The sequence below is a fragment of the Schistocerca nitens genome, chromosome 5 (assembly GCF_023898315.1).
Source record: "Schistocerca nitens isolate TAMUIC-IGC-003100 chromosome 5, iqSchNite1.1, whole genome shotgun sequence".
Classification (NCBI taxonomy): domain Eukaryota; kingdom Metazoa; phylum Arthropoda; class Insecta; order Orthoptera; family Acrididae; genus Schistocerca; species Schistocerca nitens.
The window spans coordinates 58,463,855-58,487,435 of NC_064618.1; positions in this window are offsets into that span (position 1 = coordinate 58,463,855).

A 23,581-nucleotide genomic window follows, 5' to 3' on the forward strand; every position below is an offset into this window, starting at 1 on the left:
AAGAATCATGAAAGAAGTTTATATACGTGGAAGAAGCCTGGAGATACTGACAGGTTTAAGATAGATTATATGATGGTAAGACAGAGATTTAGGAACCGGATTTTAAATTGTAAGACATTTCCAGGGGCAGATGTGGACTCTGACCACAATCTATTTGTTATGAACTGTAAATTAAAAGTGAAGAAACTGCAAAAAGTTGGGGATTTAAGGAGATGGGACCTGGATAAACTGAAAGAACCAGAGGTTGTACAGAGTTTCAGGGAGAGCATAAGGGAACAATTGACAGGAATGGGGGAAAGAAATACAGTAGAAGAAGAATGGGTAGCTTTAAGGAGTGAAATAGTGAAGGCCGCAGAGCGTCAAGTAGGTAAAAAGACGAGTGCTAGTAGAAATCCTTGGGTAACAGAAGAGATACTGAATTTAATTGTTGAAAGGAGAAAGTACAAAAATGCAGTAAGTGAAGCAGGCAAAAAGGAATAAAAACGTCTCAAAAATGAGATCGACAGGAAGTGCAAAATGGCTAAGCAGGCATGGCTAGAGGACAAATGTAAGGATGTAGAGGCTTATCTCACTAGGGGTAAGATAGATATTGACTACAGGAAAATTATAGAGACCTTTGGAGAAAAGAGAACCACTTGCATGAATATCAAGAGCTCTGATGGACACTCAGTCCTAAGCAAAGAAAGGTGGAAGGAGTATATAGAGGGTCTATACAAGGGCGATGTTCTTGAGGACAATATTATAGAAATGGATGAGAATGTACATGAAGATGATATGGGAGATATGATACTGCGTGAAGAGTTTGACAGAGCACTGAAAGACCTGAGTCGAAACAAGGCCCCGGGAGTAGACAACATTCCATTAGAACTACTGATGGCCTTGGGAGAGCCAGTCATGACAAAACTCTACCATCTTGTGAGCAAGATGTATGAGACAGGCGAAATACTCTCAGACTTCAAGAAGAATATAATAATTCCAATCCCATAGAAAGCAGATGTTGACAGATGTGAAAATTACCAAACTATCAGTTTAATAAGTCACAGCTGCAAAATACTAACGCGAATTCTTTACAGACGAATGGAAAAACTGATAGAAGCCGACCTCGGGGAAGATCAGTTTGGATTCCGTAGAAATGTTGAGACACGTGAGGCAATACTGACCGTACGACTTATCTTAGAAGAAAGATTAAGGAAAGGCAAACCTACATTTCTAGCATTTTTATACTTAGAGAAAGCTTTTGACAATGTTGACTGGAATACTCTCTTTCAAATTCTGAAGGTTGCAGGGGTAAAATACAGGGAGCGAAAAGCTATTTACAATTTGTACAGAAAGCAGATGGCAGTTATAAGAGTCGAGGGACATGAAAGGGAAGCAGTGGTTTGGAAGGGAGTGAGACAGGGTTGTAGCCTCCACCCAATGCTATTCAATCTGTATATTGAGCAAGCAGTAAAGGAGACAAAAGAAAAGTTCGAAGTAGGTATTAGAATCCATGGAAAAGAAATAAAAAGTTTGAGGTTCGCCGATGACATTGTAATTCTGTCAGAGACAGCAAAGGACTTGGAAGAGCAGTTGAACGGAATGCACAGTGCCTTGAAAGGAGGATATAAGATGAACATGAACACAAGCAAAACGAGGATAATGGAATGTAGTCGAATTAAGTCGGGTGATGCTGATGGAATTAGGTTAGTAAATGAGACACTTCAAGTAGTAAAGGAGTTTTGCTATTTGGGGAGCAAAATAACTGAAGATGATCGAAGTAGGAGGATATAAAATGTTGACTGGCAATGGCAAGGAAAGCATTTCTGAAGAAGAGAAATTGGGGAGAAGAAGTGTTTGTGGCGCAACTTGACTAGAAGAAGGGATCGGTTGGTAGGACATGTTCTGAGACATGAAGCGATCACCAATTTAGTACTGGATGACAGCGTGGAGGGTAAAAATCGTAGAGGGAGACCAAGAGATGAATACACTAAGCAGATTCAGAAGGATGTAGGCTGCAGTAGGTCCTGGGGGATGAAGAAGCTTGCAAAGGATAGAGTAGCATGGAGAGCTGCATCAAACCACTCGCAGATCTGAAGACCACAAGAACAACAACAACAACAACATGTCTGTATGAGACTAAAACGCTCAAACTCTATTTTCTGTCATCTTTACTTGCGTAGTATCTATGGTTCCACGTTCTGCAAAAAGTGTACTTGCAGTCTACAAATATTTGGAGGTTGTGATGTTCGGGACCATCTAAGATGTGGTTGCTTCTGAGTTCCTGGATTACCTTGCATGCGCGCTGAAGTATCGTCTGGATTTATGAAAAAATATTCATTTTTGAAATTGTTTGTATTAAATAATTTTTATACAGAAGACTTCCTTCGTTATCATACAAGGTGCTACATAAATAGGTAAATTTCAAAATTTGAAGACGTTGTTTCTTCATCGCCTAAACTTCATTGGATCTACAGGCCTTCACTATTTGCTCAACAAACGAATTAAACAATATTCAGGCAACATTATTTAACTGCGTCTTCAAAGAGTTCTCTTATGTTACGGTAATGGTGAGTTGTTGTCTGCATATACTCAATATAAATCATCCTGATTAGAACAGTATTCTTGTGGGTTGAATAGGAGTACATTACTCGTTTGTTATTTATAATATATTCTCATTTTCTACATATATTACATTCGTATTCTCATGTTGCTGCACTGGTCTTCATTCTATTTAATATTAGCTGAAAACACAAGATACCGTTTGTAGACAACAAGAAGGAAGTTGTTGTGTGTACTATGGGGAAAATGAAAGAACTTTTTCCGTTTATGATTTATTATTCAAGCCACATGCCAATGTATCTATTACCTTACACTTAATGTTGAAATAAAACCGTCGTCGACTTTATCGATTTCGTTTCATTAGTCTATTCGTCTACGAAATTGTTTCAGTGCACGTAACTGTTATTTTATTAGGATATGTACGCTGAAGAGCCGAAGAAAGTGGTACACCTGACTAACGTCATAAAGGGCGCCGCGAGCACGCAGAAGTGCCGCAACATGATGTGGCATACACTCGACGAATGTCTGAAGTAGTGCTGGAGAGAATTGGCTACATGAATCATGGAGGGCTGTCCATAAATCCGTAAGAGTACGAGAGGGGGAGATCTCTTCTGAACGACACGTTGCAAGGCATCCCAGAAATGTCCAATAATGTTCATGTCTGGAGAATTTGTTGGACAGTGGAAGTGTTTAAACTCAGAAGAGTGTTGCTGGAGCCACTCTGTAGCAACTCTGGACGTGTGGGGTGTCGCATCTGCCTGCTGGAATTACCCAAGACCGTCTGAATGCACAACAGACATGAATGGATGCAGGTGATCAGACAGGATGATTACTTACGTGTCACCTGTCAGAGTCGTATTGAGGCGTATCAGGGGTCCCATATCACTCCATCTGCACACGCCCCACACCATTACAGAACCTCCACCAGCTTCAACTGTCTCCTGCTAACATGCAGGGCCCATGGATTCATGAGGCTGTCTCCATACCCGTACACGTCCACCTGTTAGATATTATGTGAAACGAGACTCGTCCGATAAGGCAACATGTCTCCAGTCGTCAACAGTCCAATGTCAGTCCTGACGGGCCCAGCCGAGGCGTAAAGCTTTGTGTCGTGCAGTCATCAAGGGTACACGAGTGGGCCTTCGGCTGCGAAAGCCAATATCGATGATGTTTGGTTCAACGGTTCGCAAGCTGACTCTTGTTGACGGTCCAGCACTGAAACCTGCTGCAGTTTGCGGAAGGGTTGCATTTCTGTGACGTTGAAGAATTATCTCCAGTCGTCGTTGGTCCTGTTTTTACAGGATCTTTTCCGGCCACAGTGATGTCGGAGATTTGATGTTTTACCGGATTCCAGATATTCACGGTACATTCGTGAAGTGGTCGTGCAGGAAAATCCCCACTTCATCGCTAACTCGGAGTGGCTTGTCCCATCGGTCGTGCACCGACTATAACACTCGTTCAAACTCACTTAAGTCTTGATAACCGGCCATTGTAGCAGCAGTAATCGATCTAACAACTGCGCCAGACACTTTTAATATCGGCGTTGCCGACCGCAACGCCGTATTCTGCCTCTTTACTTATCTCTGTATTTGAATACGCATGCCTATACTAGTCTATGGCGTTCGAGAGTATTACTACGTTTTCCACAACTTTGAAACATGCCAGGGAAGAATGTGAGAAAGAGAATGGAGAGATGTGACTTTGAAAGCTCGTAGATGTTCTGGTCATTAGAAACGAAAAAACGACGTTCCACAAAAGTAACAGCAGCGATTTTGACGTAACGTGACACTTGCTTGCTGCATGCCTGAATGATAAGCTTCCTGCGCCAAACCCAGGTCTATTTCCTACTTTACCCTTCTCAAGTCGGATCAGACATTGTTCTGTGAATCTATTGACCCAAATTTTGGAGGTGTGTTGAATTCTAAGCTTCCGTTTTCTACATATGACCGAAAAATCCTTATATATTCATCAACGGAATAATTTTGAGAACAAAAAATGTCTATTTAAATGTCTCATAATCCGCAAATCCGCGTTCGGACCGTCACGGAACGTGAGTGGTACGGATGACTAACAATGTGTCACAGATATACTCCTTCGCCTTTCTTATTTCATTCGCGGATGGTACACGACAAGCCTGAGAGTAAATATACTTTCCCGTAAGCAAGAATTTATGTCATTGGGACTTAAAAGTACTGCCTGTGATACATGGAGTAAAACGAAATGTTCCTTGATTTACATATCAAGTTGAGTTCTCGAAAATTAGAGTGTTATGCTCTTCGCTGTGCACAACACTTTGCTGTGGGAAATTCCGCTGAAGTTTCCCCAACACTCGTATGACGATACCGTACCGACTGAATAGAACAGTGGTAAAGCGTCCCCTCCTCCTTTGAATTCCGTCTTTCACTTTCTTTCGTCCTGCTGTTGAGCGTCCAAGGCTGAGGGACCACTGTACCGCGTGACTACGTGGAAGATGAGAATTACAGGGTGTTACAAAAAGGTACGGCCAAACTTTCAGGAAACATTCCTCACACACAAATAAAGAAAAGATGTTATGTGGACATGTGTCCGGAAACGCTTAATTTCTATGTTAGAGCTCATTTTAGTTTCGTCAGTATGTACTGTACTTCCTCGATTCATCGCCGGTCGCGGTGGTCTCGCGGTTCTAGGCGCGCAGTCCGGAACCGTGCGACTGCTACGGTCGCAGGTTCGAATCCTGCCTCGGGCATGGATGTGTGTGATGTCCTTAGGTTAGTTAGGTTTAAGTAGTTCTAAGTTCTAGGGGACTAATGACCACAGCAGTTGAGTCCCATAGTGCTCAGAGCCATTTGAACCATTTGAACCTCGATTCATCGCCAGCTGGCCCAATTGAAGGAAGGTAATGTCGACTTCGGTGCTTGTGTTAACATGCGACTCATTGCTCTACATCAGTACGTAGAATCAACAGGTTAGTGTTCATCACGAACGTGGTTTTGCAGTCAGTGCAATGTTTACAAATGCGGAGTTGGCAGATTCCCATTTGATGTATGGATTAGCACGGGGCAATAGCCGTGGCGCGGTACGTTTGTATCGAGACAGACTTCCAGAACGAAGGTGTCCCGACAAGAAGACGTTCGAAGCAATTGATCGGCGTCTTAGGGAGCACGGAACATTCCAGCCTATGACTCGCGACTGGGGAAGACCTAGAACGACGAGGACACCTGCAATGGACGAGGCAATTCTTCGTGCATTTGACGATAACCCTAATATTAGCGTCAGAGAAGTTGCTGCTGTACAAGGTAACTTTGACCACGTCACTGTATGGAGAGTGCTACGGGAGAACCAGTTGTTTCCGTACCACGTACAGCGTGTGCAGGCACTATCAGCAGCTCATTGGCTTCCACGGGTACACTTCTGCGAATGGTTCATCCAACAATGTGTCAATCCTCATTTTAGTGCAAATGTTCTCCTTACGGATGAGGCTTCCTTCCAACGTGATCAAATTGTAAATTTTCACAATCAACATGTGTAGGCTGACGAGAATCCGCACGCAATTGTGCAATCATGTCATCAACACAGATTTTTTGTGAACGTTTGGGCAGGCATTGTTGGTGATATCTCGATTGGGCCCCATGTTCTTCCACCTACGCTCAATGGAGCACGTTATCATGATTTCATACGGGATACTCTACCTGTGCTGCTAGAACATGTGTCTTTACAAGTGCGACACAACATGTGGTTCATGCACGATGGAGCTCCTGCACATTTCAGTCGAAGTGTTCGTACGCTTCTCAACAACAGATTCGGTGACCGATGGATTGGTAGAGGCAGACCAATTCCATGACCTCCACGCTCTCCTGACCTCAACCCTCTTGACTTTCATTTATGGGGGCATTTGAAAGCTCTTGTCTACGCAACCCCGGTACCAAATGTAGAGACTCTTCGTGCTCGTATTGTGGACGGCTGTGATACAATACGCCATTCTCCAGGGCTGCATCAGCGCATCAGGGATTCCATACGACGGAGGGTGGATGCATGTAACCTCGCTAACGGAGGACATTTTGAACATTTCCTGTAACAAAGTGTTTGAAGTCACGCTGGGACGTTCTGTTGCTGTGTGTTTCCATTCCACGATTAATGTGATTTGAAGAGAAGTAATAAAATGAGCTCTAACATGGAAATTAAGCGTTTCCGGACACATGTCCATAAAACATATTTTCTTTCTTTGTGTGTGAGGAATGTTTCCTGAAAGTTTGGCCGTACCTTTTTGTAACATCCTGTATAACGCGGGTATCGAATGGAACCTGTATCCTTGCCTGTCGCGAGAGAAGTTGTTACTAACGCCAATAGCCATGCGCGACTCCGTAGAAGAGTATCCATTGTTAATGTTTGACAGTGTTTTGTACCATATGTCGGTGTTCCGTGTTAATTCTCACACATCTCGCTCATTATATTGTAGCGGGAAAGGCGATAACAGAAGTGGTTGGCGAAAGAATGTGTTAACTGTCTGTTTGCTAACGACTAGTTTCATCACGTTGCGTGAGGTGTTTCCTAACGAGCCGTATGCTGTAACGCTAGAAAGCATTCTCCTGCTTAGAAATTATTTTATCTTTTTGTATTTATTTTCTTATCTTTTAAGTTAAGCAAACATATAGCATGCTGAAGTTCAAAATTCTTTTGCCGACCTCTTCCATTTTCGCGCATACGCACCACATACGCTTAAAACACTGTGCTGAATTGATTTCAAGTAACTTATTTTGATTGCTGACAGAGATGGAACTGTCTGAGTAGTTGTAATTAGAGTTAACTGTTTGTTTCAAGGACTCCCACTACCATCGAATGCCCCTTGGAGGCCTCAAATGCCAGACAACAGTGTCGACGAGGACTGCATCCAAATGAAGGAGTCTGGTAAACTGAACGACATTAGTTGTTACACCACACATGAGGATGTCGTATGTGAACGGCACATGAGGGAAATTCCCGCGGGCTACTGGTGGGTCTGGACTGCTCGGTGTTTCTGCAAGCTTTACACAGAACAATTATCCCATGCGGCTGCAAGGAAGAGGTGTGAGTTGGATCAAGCAATGCTTGTGGCCCCCGAAACTTACGACCAAGTGGATTTCATTGTCGAGAAAATAAAGCCAAAGAATTCCTTCTGGGTAGACTTCTCTGATGAAGAAGTCGAAGGACAGTTTGTCTCCAGCCAAGGTATGTAGACGCCGCAAAAGCACCATTATAAATTCTACGATATTTACGACAAGTTTAATTGCGTTTTAACATAAAAGTATCTCGAATATCCTATCCCGCCACTACCATTGATTCCACACACTGTAAGGCTTCGCCAGAGACATGCTGCCTTTACTGAAATAATTCTCTCGCCTTTTTTGGCACAGCATAGAATTCGACTTTTACACAACGACACAAGCTGAGCACAATAAGCTGTGCGATGGCAGGACTGGACAGAGTGACACATCAGCCAGTCACCATCGACAGTCGCACTGAGCATTTATTTGGCACATTTAAACAAGACAAATAACAAATAAAACCAACACATTTATAAAATTACCATTTACGTAATAGCAAGTTACTTCAAAATTTAAACATTCATAAACCACAGAACTTATGGTTCAAATGGTTCAAATGGCTCTGAGCACTATGGGACTCAACTGCTGTGGTCATAAGTCCCCTAGAACTTAGAACTATTTAAACCTAACTAAGGACATCACACACATCCATGCCCGAGGCAGGATTCGGACCTGCGACCGTAGCGGTCGTGCGGTTCCAGACTGTAGTGCCTTTAACCGCTCGGCCACTCCGGCCGGCAGCACTTATGGCCTATTACACATTAAGTGAAATGAGTTAAAAATTATTTACTCAAAAACTATGATCAACCTGAAGAATAATTTACTAAAATTTAGCGAGGAAATGTGTTTTTTCGCAGTGACTTGTTTTGCCAAAGTAATTCATAGTACAGGCAACAACAAATCAGATACCATGGCACACAACCACGTTACTTAAATGGCAGGCATCCTACAATGTAGGATATAAAATATAAAATTTCATGTGAATAAGCAACCTCGTGGGATTCAACAAATTACGCCCAGAAATGGACGCTCAGCTGTTAACAATACAGGCTCGGCATGGAGCCCCAAACGGGAGCAGCAACTGTCACGAATAGGCACGAAAAATGCAGAACTAGTGGGTATCTACAACAGACTGACATCTGCCTTAAGTAACTAGAAAGGCAATAATTCATTACAGCACATCATCTGTGGAATTAATGAACCAATTAATGAACATCAGCTAAGCAGTACAAATCTATTATCTTATGTGCGTAAGGCAAATTAAACATTAAGCCGCGAGCGAACTATATCACGGCCAGCCGGTACGAGCGGCCGAAGGGGGGCGGAAAATACACAACAGCACAAGCAGGGCACAACCCAGGACTCCGCACCCACTACCAAGACAAATAGCAGAAGTCCCGATAAAACGAAATCAAATGCAAGTAACTACTAGCGTGCAAGCAATCAAGAACCCCCTCCCCCCCCTCCCTGCGACGCAGCCGACTTACAACAAACAGCCACACTTAAATTTGTGAATAAATCAGATTTAATTACCATATCTACATACTGTCATTGAAGGAATTCTTGTACTTTCATTAATAGAATCCGTTTCAAACTATTTAAACACATAATAACAACTGACCTCTCAGTAACCTGCAAGAATTTATGAAACTACTTATTTATAATTAGACCCATGTCTCTCAGACACACTATCACTTCAGACAGAAACGTAACAGTCACGTTATTTCAATTCTCAGAAAAATATATCCAGGGAATATTTTATCCGTGTATATATATATATAGTAATTGGCCAGCTTAACTCCGTCGTGTAATATAAATAGAATAACAAGGCGGCACTTAGACAAGGTCCACCCAAACTGTTTTCAATTACTGTTAAACACTGACAGTAACAACCAACAAACAGAATGTATCAGCACTTCACGACCTAGTAAATGTTAACATTCGAGGACAGACTCAGTAGGAGTAGCAACGGCCGGCCAAGAAAATGAAGTCAACAGCACCGGACCCAGTTGTCGAATCCGGCCACAATTTACAGCACAAGCAGGCCCTTACCCTCTTGCTTGTTCGACGAAGCCAGCCACCGCAGATACCGCTGCCAGGAGAGATGCAGGAAGGAAAATATACCTAAGGCTTCCCATTAACGTGACTGCCCCCACGCCGGCGATATTTGCTACGGCGCCATCACGCGGATGAACCGCCCTTTTTTAGATGCGCTCTTTCTGCTGCCCCGCACGGCACCGGTTCTGTCCGCCAGACTTCCAAAACGACGTCACTGCTAGGCATCGCAAAGCCGAAATCCTCGCCTCTTGCTAGAGCTTAACCCTCGCTCCCCAGTCGGACCAGTAGGAGTCGCCACCGCGCGCTCTGCGCACACCTCTGGAAAGATGACCCATACCGGCGGCGGGAATATCGCTCACCGGGCCACGTGGCTCATTCTCTCCTCCTCCCTTGACCTGAGAAGTGTGGACCCTTGAAATTTTCCCCGTCCAACTATTCCGAACCAGCAAACTGACTGGGTTTAAGACCTGTAACACCTGGCAGAGTCCTGCAAAACGTGGTGATAACTTGCTCGAGATTTTGTCTTTCCCAGCTGCGCGGGGTTGCCGATCGGTCTAGGGCGCCTTGTCACACATCGAGCTACTCGCCCCGTCGGAGGTTCGAGTCTTCCCTCTGGCACGGGTGTGTGTGATGTTGCGAGGTAACGGGCGAGTTGTGGCGCCCTGAAAATATTCTAAGTTCTGGATTTTGAGTTGGCGTGGCCGAGATTCAGGCCCCACGGCGGGTCACAGCCAGGCAGCCACCACGTGGTGCCAAACGTTAGCTTAGAAACCGTGTGATGCCGCAGAACGGCCGGTCCAGCCGCGTGGCTGGTAATTCCAGGGTGACGCTGTGTCAATGAAAGATACATGTATGCCGTGAGTGCCAGAGATAGCGGACTTGGTGAAACCATCATAGCAGACATTTCACAGTTCGTATAGAAATTAATACGTGCCAGATGAACCATGATACCTCAAAAATAAACATGTACATTACTACTATTTTCACGACGATTCTGATGGTTTAAAAAGATTTCCAATATCTTTATTAGTTTAATGATCAACATCTGACGGTAAATTATGCAAATAACACCGAGCAACAAATTTCCAAACTATAAACGGTTCATCCTATTTCGTCGATCTACGTGTCTATAAAAGATATTAGTGTAAACATAAATTGGTATAAATTACAGGCATGTAACTTGAATAGTACACGAGTTATTGGAGGTCAAAGTGGCCGAATACTATCGATCGCGTCAGGCCATAAGTACTCCGCAGTTACACGAAAAAACGATAGCAGCTTACTTATAAATATATTTATTCATCTATATCTTCGTTTATATCCGATATATACTATTCATGAAGAAATTTGTTACATATTTACTGTGTTTTAGAAAGCACAGAGCCATTAGGCTTATGGCCTACCTTTTGCTTCTTTCCTTTTGATATAAGTTTATTTAATAGTTTATGTATTTAATAATGGTATGGTAAAGCATGTTTATGGTCCAGCCGTAGGAATATTTATTTAATTTCAAGTATTTAAATGTAGATCCAGTATTTCGCATGTGCTTAAATATCTTTGTGGGTGCGTTAGCTTGATGACATGGCGCGAGCGCTCTAGCCAATCACAGCGTCCGTGAATGGAGAGACTGGATGGAAGCGGGAGAAGAGCATCGTTTCGAGAGAAGACACAGGGTGGTTCTGGGCAGGACGGCACAGGGCACGGGCGGTACGACACGGCACGGGAAGTGCTGGACGCGAAGGCGCGGCGGACGCCGAGTCGCGGAAAGACTTGCACAGTGTGGAGCGGTTTGCGCGTGGTCGCGAGAGATAGAAATACTTCGGACTGCCGACTTGTCTACTTGCGAGATTTCCCTGGCTTCTACAGTGAAGACGTAGTGTGCGTTAAGAAGTGAATATCTTGCTAGCTATGCTGTCGTTCATAGCTAATTACGTGCAGTAGGAATCTATTGTTTCCCTATTATTCACCTTACATTTTATTTAATTGCTGGACCATTGACACCAATAAGTGTTTGTAGAAATATACAGCATTTTCAAAAGTACTTCTGCTATCGTACTCATTTAAAGTCGTTAAAATAGCACCCGCAGATTTTATTTAATTGCAATCTTTCATTTATGAATTTCTATATTAATTCGCAATTGGTGAGCGATAAGAACCTTTGACCTTTCGATTCATGTTTATATTCATATTGTACACTGTAGACTAAGCAATATTTGGCTTGAAATGCGGCAACTACGTATCCCAGCCCCTAGACAACGATACCAGCCAAAACTTTTAATATTGTAACTGTGAGTCAGAGGGTGCGTAGTTATTCTGAAAGCCCGCAATGTCCTTAGTGTAACTTAGTTTAAGTTACATTAAGTTGTGTGTAATCTTAGGGACAGATGACCTCAGCAGTTTGGTCCCATAGGACTTACCACAAATTTCCAATTTGTCTTTCTCATGCCCCCTGCCGCAATACTACAGATGAAATCTGTCGCCCCTGGCTGGACCTAAATGGACGGCCGCCGGTCATTGTAGCGCTGTCCTAGTTTCCGGTGTGCAAGCTCGATATTTTTCCTGGCACTTTTCTAATTCTGCAGAATGAGCTCGCTGGTCACCTCCTCAGGCAGTAAACCATTGATGGAGCACAAATTGGCTAGTGGGGAGTTCAAATGATCACCAAGAGAGAGGGGCAACCTTACTCGCTTCGTGGCGGGCTACGTTCAACCAAGGGATCGTCTCGCCCCACCCTCACTGCGACTTCCGGTGAAAGGCTATGAAAGCGGCCTCAAGACTGCGATTACTCTCTCCGCAAATGAAGGTTGCGGGTAGTAGGGAATAGTAGTGACATGATGTATAGCACTTTAGAAACAAAATCTCCTAAACTGCCGCGACACGAAAGCAGGGGCGTTATCACTAACAAGCGACCTTGGTGGACCAAGGATCGAGAAAACGTTAGTCAGAAGACAAGTGGTTAAAACCGCTGTAATTTCACTACTAGGGACGAGCCATACAAAGTGTGTGAAAGCATCCACTACTACCAATATATATATTCTGCGTTCTCGGTAGAGGTCCGATATAATCAATGAACACCTTGTCCGTTGGTGCATTCCCTGGTAGATTGCAGCAACCGTCTCCTCGCATTAGAGGACTCTGCGGCCGGTGTGGCCGTGCGGTTCTAGGCGCTTCAGTCTGGAACCGCCTGACCGCTACGGTCGCAGGTTCGAATCCTGCCTCGCGCATGGATGTGTGTGATGTCCTTAGGTTTAAGTAGTTATCAGTTCTAGGGGACTGATGACCACAGATGTTAAGTCCCATAGTGCTCACAGTCATTTGAATCATTAGAGGACTCCTTAGAAACATGGCGTTGCTCTACTAATCTACGAATGTGCTTATACAATGTCGCCCCGAATAGATGCTCCCGAATCTTAGCAATAGACTTGGCGACTCCAAAGTGGTCTCTCAACACAGAATTATGGAAATAATGGAAAATCGCCTGGACTGGTTCACTCGGCAGACAGATCTTAACCCTTCCGTCGCTCTTAGTTTGATAGCATAAGACGCTCTTTTCTATGCTACAGCCCGGCACCTGCTTCCCTTCAAGAGCTGCTGTTTTATGTGTCTCAAGGTAGGATCCATGCCTTGCTTTTCTCTCAAACTGCCAAACAACTCGGGCACTTCTGTTAGAACACCCATGACCAAAATTACATTCCCTACGCCAGCAGTATGCTGGTCTTCTTCCTGTCCCTCCTCAAACATCCGACTCATCGGGTCCACTATAGAATTTTCCTTTCCCCTTATATGCTTAACGCTGAATCTGAAGGCATATATGCGGACTGCCTACCGGGCAATACGTCCGGTTTTCCTGGGGCTCGTCAGTAGCCAGCTTAATGCCTGGTTGTCGGTCTCCTAGTCGAAATGTCTATGTTCTAGGTAGAAACGAAACCTTTCTAAAGCGAAGAGTACTGCCAGCGTTTCCCATTCGTTGACAGAATATTTTAACTCAGCAGGCGAGAGTGTCCTGGATGTGTATGCTATCGGACGACGTTCGCCTTCATCCTCCTGGAACAGCACTGCTGCCACCCCAGAATTATACGTGTTCGTCTGAACAATAAAACTCTTACCAAAATCTGGTGCAGTCAACCCGGATAGACTGGCTAAGGCCGCCTTAATAGCATCAGATGCTGATTTCTGCGATTCGCGCTACTGAAAATCTATGTTTTTCTTCCGAAATTGGTTTAGTGGAGCAGCAAATTGTGCAAAATGTGGCACAAATTTACGGAAGAAATTAGCCATCCCAATAAATTGCGCTACTCCCTTCTTAGTCTTAGCAGGCGGAAATTTCTGCAGATCCCTCGTTCTTCCCTCGTCAATCCTCACACCCCCTGCCGAGACCAAATGACCCAAAAACGAAATCTGCTTGCGTTCCAAACTTGTCTTTGAAGGCTTGACCGTGAGCGCAGATTCCCGCAAGCGGTGTAAGACTTGCTCGAAATGCTGAAGGTGCTCCTCAAGCGTAGGACTATATACTCCTACATCGTCAAGGTAATTATAAACAAACTTGTACTTGATATCCCAGCCGAGACAGGACTGCCGCATCCGTGGACAACCCGAAAGGCACCTCATTAAACTCATAAAGGTTCCAGTCCGTGCTAAATGCAGTGACTGGTTTAGACTCTTCGGATAACGGAATTTGTTAGTAAGCCTATTTGAGGTCCAGGATGGTAAAGACCTTTGCCCCCGCAAACCAGGTAAAATAATGGTTCAACCTTCCGGTTTAATCGCCTATACTGCACTACCTGGCGATACACAGCCTCTGCCTTAGGCACCAAAAACATCGCGGAAGCGTAAGGAGAGGTCGACTTCCGGATCACTCGTTCCTCCAACATCTTATCAACTAACTGGCGCAACGCATCTATCTTCGGTGGTGACAGTCTGTGTGGTGGTTGTCGAACTGGCACATCATCGGTCAAGCGGATGTGGTGAAGATTTTTATACGTCACACCGAGCTTATTAGCCAGCACATCAGGAAAACGACTCAGAAGCGCCTATAATTGCTCCGTCTGACTACCTGGCAAATGACTGAGCCCAAATTCAGAATCATGAACAGTTATATTGTTTACCTCGGTCTGTCCCTGGCATGAACACAGACTAAACTTCTTTGCAGGTGCGAACCGGAAATGAAACATCCTACTGGCGTAATGTAACACCAAACCCATCCGTTGCATCGAATCGCAGCCCAACAGCAAATTAACGGACGGGTTTTCCACCACTAACAAATGAATCGGCCACGAAAACCTCTGCATCGATACACCTCCCCGGCAACAGCCTATGAGGGGCAACCATTTCCCATTAACTGCACGACATCCCTCTGAGGTCGGTTGGAAGGGAGGTAGCTTACATACTGAACGGTACTTCTGATACCATTGATGGTCTAACAAGGACATACTACTGTCAGAATCTACTAACTCACAGACTGGTTCATGGTTCAAGGTGCCGCACACGAACCGCAGTGGCTGGCCACCAACTGTTCCTATGAGATTACATCGCTTCATCGGACGCTCCTGACTGATGGTGTCCCTGTTCTTCAACTGTCGGCTACTCGGGCGCGGACAACCACACACCAAATGCTCGAAACTCCCACAACGAAAAAAGCTATTCCCAACATCATTTATCTTTCCTTCAATACGATGAGGTTGCTCCCAGGTAGTTATAGTATCAACCTCTCGCACCCTGGCTTTACTATCAGCAAAACGGAGCCCCTCGATCTGATAAACCAAAGTCCCAAGTTCACGAAAGGTAGTTGACTTAGGGGCAAACATAACCCGCGACCTGTCCTTCGGTCTGGTGCCCTGCAATAAAGTCTCTACAGCATCTCCCTCAGTCCAGCGCTGTAATGGCGACACGAATTTCATCAACATACTGTTCGACGGCCTCGGTTTGACGCTGGCAACGATAAAAATATTGGCCTGCCAAATCATGCTTAATGCTAGGAGAGAATTTACGTTCAACGATCTTCCGCCGCAAATCGGAAAGGCTACACTTAACTCTCAATACTTCACTAATAATATTACTCAATAACCCCTTTGCCGGAGGATAAATCAGTTGAAGAATAACTCGGTGGTCAACACCTACTGCATCGGCATGGGTTTCCAAAGGTACCAATAACCACAGAACCTCGACAACAATGGACAACTCTTCCACCACCGGAAGGCTCAATCCCTGTATTAAAAAGAAAAGTGTAGGATTGGGTAACTTAGCAAATGGCTCGAACAATGGCTGCCCAACTTGATTTCCCTGTCAACACTGATTCATTAACCAGGTCTTGTACCAACGTACCTCCTCCTACGCTCTCTTCCCCCTGCAACCCTACTGCATTAAGATCGAACTGCAGTGCCATAGCTCTCTGGCGCAAGTCGCCAATATTGGCCTCCTCTTCAGGAGTAACCTTCAACTGTTCTAAATCTCCCAATCTATTAACCCAGTGAATAGACTGGGATTGAACCTCGCTAATCTGTGTACGGGAAGGGTTACTATCTCTCATAAACTCTCCCACACATGGGAAAGCGACTCAGCACACATGGACAACACCGAACCTACCTCACCAATGCCTTCCCCAGCGAGGCATACCGCACGGTCCACAACTCCCCGCAAACGCGCGCTCACATCCGTCGCCGTCCCATCAGTCGGCGCCCCGCGTGTCTTTAGCTCACAACCTATCTGCTCTCTCTCCTCAACTGGCTCAATCCCGGACACCCCCGGGGCTGCGGGTCACGGGATTCGTCGTCCTGTAACAATACAGCCAACTGAGATTGCTCACAAAAAAATACAAGTTAACATAACCTGATTTATCACCAGATACAACAATGGATGCCTGACCCAGGGCACCAGAACACAACCACTCTTTGCGACCAATGATGTGTCAGTACAACATAGAATTAAACTTTTACAGAACGAAACAAGCTCAGCACAATAAGCTGTGGGGTGGTAGGACTGGACCGAGTGACACATCAGGCAGTCACCATCGACAGTCGCACTGAACATTTATTTGGCACATTTAAACAAGACAAATAACAAATAAAACCAACACATTTTTAAAATTACCATTTACGTAATAGCAAGTTACTTCAAAATTTAAACATTCATAAACCACGGTACTTATGGCCTATTACACATTAAGTGAAATGAGTTAAAAATTATTTACTCAAAAACTATGATCAACCTGAAGAACAATTTACTAAAATTTAACTAGGAAATGTATTCTTTCGTTACTGCAGTGACTGGTGTTACCAAAATAATTCAGAGTACAGGCAACAACAAATCAAATACCATGGCACATAACCACGTTACTTAAATGGCAGGCACCGTACAATGAAGGATACAAAATGTAAAATTTCATCTGACAAAGCAGCGTCGTGGGATTCAACATACTATGCCCAGAAGCGCACGCCATTGGCCAGCTTAACTCCGTTGTGTGATACAAATACAATAACCAGGTGGCACGTAGAAGAGGGCCAGCCAAACTGTTTTCAATGACGGTTAAACACTGACAGTAGCAATATACAAACAGAATTTATCAGCATTCCACGCCCTAGTAAATTTTAATCATCACATCACATACAGCTCTCACTAGAACATTACATACTAAGCAAGTTGAAATTAAACACATTTGAGGACAGACTCCCTAGGAGTAGCAACGGTCGGCCAAGAAAATGAAGTCAACAACACAGAACCCAGTTGTCGATTCCGGCCACAATTCACAGCACAAGCAGGCCCCTACCCTCTTGATTGTTCGACGAAGGCAACCACCGCAGATCCCGCTGCCAGGAGACATGCAGGAAGGGAAATAAACCTAAGGCTTCCCAGTAACGTGACTGCTTCAAAAATGGTTCAAATGGCTCTGAGCACTATCGGACTTAACATCTGAGGCCATCTGTCCCCTAGAACTTAGAACTACTTAAACCTAACTAACCTAAGTACATCACACACATCCATGCCCGAGGCGGGATTCGAACCTGCGACCGTAGCGGTCACGTGGTTCCAGACTCAAGCGTCTAGAACCGGTGACTGCTTCCACGCCGGCGATACTGCCTCCGGCGCCGCCACCCGGGTAAACAGCCCGTTTTAGATGTGCTCTTCCTGCTGCCCCGCACGGCACCTGTACTGTCTGCCAGACTTGGCAAACGACGTTACTGCTCGGCGTCCCAATCCGCGCTGCTTACTATAAAAGCTTACCCCTCGCTCCCCGATCGGCCTGGTTGGTGACGCCACCGCGCGCTCTGTGCACACCACCGGAAAGATTACCCATACCGGCGGCGGGAATATCGCTGATCAAGCCACATGGCGCAATACGGTGACTGCAATGTGATGCAAATGAACATGTGGATACATCTTTGTACAAAGCGTTGGCTCGTTGCAACAATGCGGTCAAGTGAGTAGGCTTATTGCATTCACTGCCTGAATGCTATTCTCCACTCTAGATAATCGTTGAGGGTTGTATGAATGCTGTCAATGACGGTCTGTACGTCAGAATGAAATATCTCTGTATCAGATGCTATGCGACAATGCTGTTCAAGGCTATCGAAAGTATGGAGAGGTAGGAATTACTTATCTGTTCCCTCACGTACTGTGATATAATGAAGTTCATTCACACGAGCTGATGCTTATTTAGAATTCGCCATTTAGGTTTATTTACATCAAAGGGTCGTGTACACTAACTGACTTAAGTAACCTACTCTAATGTTAGAGCTCTGGCTATGACGTTTCACAAAGAAGCAGTATCACACAGTGATACAGAGTAACTGTATTTTGTGGATACATTATCGCAATGGCACTAACAACCGTGTGCAACTTTATACATAGTTCAAAATTGTTCACAATTACGCGTTAATGAATGCGTAATATGTCAGTGCGGGAGTAGCGAGTACCTAACACCACCCCGCCGGTGGAAAATTAATTCCTTCAGACGGTCTTAGGTTCAGCAACAACGCTAAAAAATATTCACATTAGAAAATCTGGTTCAAAATCGTCCTACTCTCTTTGTGCAAGATGGCATTACTAACACACACAGTAAACATTAATTTAATTTTGTCAAGGGAAAAGTGCTGTGATCTACACTAAACCTGAGATAATCTGCTATTTCTCTTGAAACAAGTGATTTCAGTAACCATTACACATATAAATACAAGGCATATAAAATATAAATTTGGCATATGACGGTGTCATAACTTTTGTGCTACACATATTTTAAATTAATCTAACGTATAATCCGCATGTGAGATTCTCGTGTCACTATATAGATTTACTTCGAGCAAAATATGCTTTACTAAGTAAAAGGTTTCCATAAATAAATAAACGCAACGTCATCAAATATAAAATATCTATATGCAGTTACATGTTCCTCATCAAATGCTTCTCCCTGAAAACATTTCGTAGCAGCAGCTTCTGATTAACTGCACTTAGTAAAGCTCACTATATGACAATCGATACCTCACAACAAGAGTTGGGATAATTCTAAGGAAAAACACATGGAAGGTGGGCCCACATATTTCGTCGTTTGTCATTTCATGGAATACACTTTATTTCTTAACAACAATGATTTTCATCACAAATTAAAAACCATGTCAAAAAATGAATAACAACAGACACAATAATTTAAAGAACTTGAACAGGATCAATTCATTAATAAAAAGCTTTAACAATTTATACCACTAACAATAGGGCTTAAAACCATGAGTATACTTAAGTCTCCACATTCAAGTAAGAAGTCACACCAAGTAGGTGTGACTGCAAGCCGGTTCAAAATAACTGAGTTTTAAAACTAAAATGATATACGATAATGATCGAAGCAGAAGAAATGAATTAAAAATTGTGCCACTGAAAGTACTAACAATTCCCAAGCATGAATAAAACTTTAAACAAATGCAAAACATCCACCCAAAATGCAGAGAAGATGACAAGTCACGCCACTGATAGTGGCGTTGGAAGGCCCTTAACAATTTGTAAGCCTTTAGCCGCCAAATGCACAATCCCCCAAAAATACATGGAAAACTTGGGTGGCATACAATTTGTATGTGACTCACAGCTGGTACACACCAGCAGGAACACTAACAGTGAGCCTTAAACAAATACACTGACCCCAAAATACAAGAAAAGCTGGGGAGGTATACAATATAAATGTGATTCCCAAGCCTAACACACCAGCAGAACTATTAATAGGACCCCTTAAATATATATACAGTCCCTCAAAAGATGAAAAATTACAGTAACCAGTAATCATATCAATATGCAAGCAAACATGCATGTTTGACAATGAACGGAGTTAGCCATTGACTGCAGATACAGAACTATACTCATGAGTAAAAGCCTTTAAACACGCTCCAGAACTAGCTAAATAGCGCCTGGAATATTTGAACAAGTTGTTAAAGGGCTAACATAGCCAGAAGGAACTTCGGACTTGAAGAATACACTTCTGGGTTTGTGTGTTTGCTCAGATCTCGATATTTGAATAGAACGAGGCTCCCGGAATTAATTGGGCGACACTCCGCCATGGCACGTACAATAACGATCAAATGTACTTGCGCTAACATTAGGCATCTGATAAGGGCGCCAGGCTGCGGACAAACTTAGATGTCGTATAATGATGAAGGTGTCGCCGCAAAAGGAAGAAAACACGTCTCTGCTCCTGGCCCAGGAAACAGGAACACATCGTCTGCTATCAGAAATACATTGCCAACAAGCTTCATAAAGGAAATAGTAATCTGCCCAAACAAGGCTACAAACAACATCTAAGATGTAGGAAATATTAACTTACTGCGGAACTGGCTACACACACAAGTCACGAGCTTGACGCTCCTTAATATTAAATTCAAAGTGATGTCGTGAACTACAACCACCTGCAAATTCATTTACCAGGGTACCCTCGACACAGACTATACTGCAGTCCCAATTACATCAACACATTTTGTAACAGTGAGTATTCATACACAGCAATGAATATAATTTGGGACAAATAGATTTAAATCAGTTACAATGACCTGTGACGATCCACACAATCACTTGGAGGCGAAATGAACATGACGAAGCTAATGCAACATTAACACAGACGGACTTACGACAACAATTACCAATAAAAAGAAACTTAATTCCACTCAGGCGAAAAGGAGCCATGACTTGGAGGATGCCAAGCAAGGATGTCACTGCCTCGAATCTGTAGAGGTGATCTACATGGGCTGTAATGTTTAAGCCTCCAGAATCTGCGTAGTGCTCGCTGACCAGGTTGTCGCCAGCTGCCCTTCAAGCATCTGGCCGATATCAATACTTAATCCAGCCAGAAAACTTTGCCGTGACCATCTTCACGACTTCCATGTTCAGGCAGCAGGAGTGCCACAAAAGCCAACTCGACAGCCACGTGGCATCCCCGTAAATCCCTTACCTCTGCCCGCCAAAGCCAACAACACATTCTTCAACCAAGAACCCAAGGATCGACATCGGCTGTACAAGTAGTTAGTGGCGCCAGTGGAGCGTCAAAATCAAAGCCTCCATGGCTCAACCTATCCCCCTTAAAACAATATTCCCCGCCCCCCTCCCCTTTTTCTCGGGAAAAGGGGTTGAGGTCAACTAACTGGCTTAACTTGATTAACGAGGACTCCTAGGACCTTGCCAGTGGCTAAATCTTTGACCACCAAATTAACCGGCTCTAGACCCTTGACAATGGAACACAGACCAGTAAATCAGGGGCTGACTTTACAAGTTTAACACCACCCTGAGCTCGTAGTTTCTACCGAAAAATAATCCCTTATCTTGCCGTGTAAGGGGCGTCTAGCATGTTTATAGTACTTTTCCTGGCAATGATAGGCCGATTCTATATTGTTCCTAGCCCACTGCCAATTTTCCTTATATATATCAGGAGTAATACATGCGGGCAGAAGACCATTAATATTTCATAAGTTAGGCAGTGGAGAATCGAGGGTATACGACAGCATAAGGGCGGCAGGTACAGCCTTTGACGCTTCGCGTTGAGTGGGGTTAAAGGCAAGGGTGAGCCAGGGGGGGTAGTATCCCGTATACTCTCGAACTTTTAATTCTATATAATCAAGGCTAACTTAAAATTGCAGTTCAGTCTTTCGGCAAAAGACGCCTGAGGATAATATGGCGTGGTAGTGATATGCTTAACGGCATTGCGAAAACAGAACTGTTTAAACTGCTTAGGACCAAACGACGGAGGATTTTCGCTCATTAGAGCCTCTGGAGAGCCAAACCAGGAGAAGCAGTAACCCCTCGACTAGGGACAAGCTAAACAAATGGCGAAAAGGCGTTAATTACCACATGGATATAACCGTTTCCTTTGTTATTATGGAGAAGGGGTCCCACAGAATCAATGAAGAGTGTATCCATAGGATTCTGTTCATGCTTGGGTTGCAATAACTCCCTCGACGTGTTATTACTGGGTTTCCCCCTTCTACAAGAGTCGCACTTACTAACCAATCGCCGGACATTCCTGTAAAATGACGGCCGTGTAGGCGAGCGCATATACTTTCCAAGGTCTTGTACAGGCCCGCCCAGCAACGAAATGTGGAAGTAATGAAAGATGAAGGGGACTAACTAAAGAGGCAAGCAGATCCTGAATTCCCCGGGTTTGCAGCTTCCCGGACGATAATTACTTGGCCCGCGGGGTGGCCGCGCAGTTTGAGGCGACATGACACGGATTGCGCGGCCCCTTCCGCCGGAGGCTCGTGTCCTCCCTGGGGCACGGGTGTGTGTGTTGTTCTTAGCAAAAGTTAGTTTATGTTAGCTTACCGCGTGTGTGAGTGTAGGGACCGATGACCTCAGCAGTTTCGTCCCTTAGGAATTCACACACATTTGAACATTTTTGATTAATTGCTTCCTAATCCGTTCCCAAAATGGGTCCTGATACTGCTTAATTTGAGATCGGAAAACAATTGGTGCACTTGGTTCAGAATGGTACAAGGAACATCATAGGAGCCACCTGCTTGGTTTCCTTCAGTGGCATCTTCCTGCCCAAACATGCGACTGAGCGCATCGGCTACTGGGCTGTTGGAGCCTTTAATGTGGAGCAGCGTGAAATAAACGCCGAAATCCGGACCGACCACCTCACGAACCTACTTGTTTTCCTGAGTCTGGCCAGAACCAAACTTATCGCCTAATTGTTGTTGTTACGGTCTTCAGTCCAGAGAATCCTGTGCAAGCTTCTTCATGTCCGAGTAACTACTGCAGCCTACATCCCTCTGAGTCTGTTTGGTATATTCATGCCTCGGCCTAATTATGGGTTTCTAAATCAAACTCCCTATGTTCTAGACAAAACCGGAATTTTTCTGATGTGAACAGAACTGGCAATGTTTCTCATTCGTACTCAGGATAATTTAACTTGGGGCTGGACAGCCTCCCTGACGCTAAGGCTAAAGTGCGTCTTTGACTTTGATCCTCCTGGAGGAGAACTGCCGTAATCCGTGCGTTGGACGCATCGCCCTGCACAATAAATCTTGTGTCGAAGTCGTGCAGGCCAAGACCGGAGCGTTCATGATGGCGGTCTTAACAGCTTCAAAGGCGCACTGTAGGCATTCACCCCACACAAAGATTTCTTCCCTTCTCTGCAGGTTATTAAGAGGGGCGGCAAGATGACCAAAGTTGGGAGCGAACCTGCGAAAATAGTTGGCCTTTCCGATAAACCTAGCTACCTCCTTCCCTGTTCTAGGTTGTCGCAAGCTCTTCACATGCTTTGTTCGCTTATGGCCCATACTAACGCCATCCCCAGGAACCAGATGGCCCAAAAATGAAATCCGATCTGTGGCGAAATAACCTTAGACGTCCTGACAGTGAAGCCAGCGTCAAGAAGCTTTGACAACAACTGGCCGAGATGGGAAAGCCGTTCCTCAAACCACTATAAATCATGACATAATCCAGGTAGTTAGATACGCAGATGA